The sequence below is a fragment of the Calidris pugnax genome, unplaced genomic scaffold (genome assembly GCF_001431845.1).
Source record: "Calidris pugnax isolate Ruff unplaced genomic scaffold, ASM143184v1 scaffold7, whole genome shotgun sequence".
Lineage (NCBI taxonomy): Eukaryota > Metazoa > Chordata > Aves > Charadriiformes > Scolopacidae > Calidris > Calidris pugnax.
The window spans coordinates 68,072-69,396 of record NW_015090762.1 but is presented as its reverse complement, the minus strand read 5'-3'; positions in this window follow the sequence as shown (position 1 = coordinate 69,396).

Sequence of the window (1,325 nt, the reverse complement as noted above, 5' to 3'; positions counted from 1 at the left end):
GTCCCTGTGGTTGCCCCCGGTGCAAATGCCCGGTGCAAATGGCCGGTGCCCGGTGCCAGCCCCTGGTGCAGATTCCCGGTGCCCTGTGCCAGCCCCCGGTGCAGATGCCCGGTCCCTGTGGTTGCCCCCGGTGCCCGGTGCCAGCCCCCGGTGCAGATTCCCGGTGCCCGGTGCCAGCTCCCGGGTGCAGATTCCCGGTGCCAGCCCCCGGTGCAGATTCCCGGTGCCAGCCCCCGGTGCAAATGCCCGGTCCCTGTGCCTGCCCCCGGTGCAGATGCCCGGTCCCTGTGCCTGCCCCCGGTGCCAGCCCCCAGTGCGTGTGCCCAGTCCCCGATGCCAGCCCCTGGTGCTGATTCCCGGTCCGGATTCCCGGTCCCTGTGCCCGTCCCCGGTGCCTGCCCCCGGTGCAAATGCCCGGTCCCTGTGGTTGCCCCCGGTGCAGATGCCCGATCCCTGTGCCCGCCTCCGGTGCGTGTGCCCAGTCCCCGGTGCCAGCTCCCGGGTGCAAATGCCCGGTGCCCGGTGCCAGCCCCTAGTGCAGACGCCCGGTCCAGATTCCCGGTGCCCGGTGCCAGCTCCCGGGTGCAGATTCCCGGTGCCAGCCCCCGGTGCAGATTCCCCGTGCCCGGTGCCAGCTCCCGGATGCAGATTCCCAGTGCCCGGTGCCAGCCCCCGGTGCAGATGCCCGGTCCCTGTGCCTGCCCCCGGTGCCAGCCCCCAGTGCGTGTGCCCAGTCTCCGATGCCAGCCCCTGGTGCTGATTCCCGGTCCGGATTCCCGGTCCCTGTGCCTGCCCCCGGTGCCAGCCCCCAGTGCGTGTGCCCAGTCTCCGATGCCAGCCCCTGGTGCTGATTCCCGGTCCGGATTCCCGGTCCCTGTGCCTGCCCCCGGTGCCAGCCCCCAGTGCGTGTGCCCAGTCTCCGATGCCAGCCCCTGGTGCTGATTCCCGGTCCGGATTCCCGGTCCCTGTGCCTGCCCCCGGTGCCAGCCCCCAGTGCGTGTGCCCAGTCTCCGATGCCAGCCCCTGGTGCTGATTCCCGGTCCGGATTCCCGGTCCCTGTGCCCGTCCCCGGTGCCTGCCCCCGGTGCAAATGCCCGGTCCCTGTGGTTGCCCCCGGTGCAGATGCCCGATCCCTGTGCCCGCCTCCGGTGCGTGTGCCCAGTCCCCGGTGCCAGCTCCCGGGTGCAAATGCCCGGTGCCCGGTGCCAGCCCCTAGTGCAGACGCCCGGTCCAGATTCCCGGTGCCCGGTGCCAGCTCCCGGGTGCAGATTCCCGGTGCCAGCCCCCGGTGCAGATTCCCGGTCCCTGTGGTTGCCCCCGGTGCA